Raw genomic sequence first — 470 nt, forward strand, 5'->3', positions numbered from 1 at the left:
TAGCATCAAGTGCCCATTGCAAGTAATTATCTCCAGAGAGATTTAGGGCAGCAAAATCCAAGTTGTTGATTTTCGACATCTAAAATCATATATTTCATTCTTAGGATTGATAATGTTCTTATAATGCATACAAGACAATCAGATATATAATGCAAATTGGTCACACGACCAAACGGATATGATGCATTTAGTTCATACGATTATGCATGCATGATATGCTAACAAGCCGCACGGCCAAACAATCCGAACATGCATAATGCAAGACAAGCCGCACGGCCAAGAGTATGAACAATCTTAGCAATCGGTTTCTATATGATCTTAATACAATCGGTTATTCATCTTTAGCAAGAACGATTCTAAGTGACCATGAAACCTCAATAAAACAATCAAGCAATGCATCAAGGGGTTTAGTTACTATCAACCTAACGATCATATTCAATGAGATTAATGCAATTAGGGTTTCAATATGA

The sequence above is a fragment of the Brassica oleracea genome, chromosome C5 (assembly GCF_000695525.1).
Source record: "Brassica oleracea var. oleracea cultivar TO1000 chromosome C5, BOL, whole genome shotgun sequence".
Lineage (NCBI taxonomy): Eukaryota > Viridiplantae > Streptophyta > Magnoliopsida > Brassicales > Brassicaceae > Brassica > Brassica oleracea.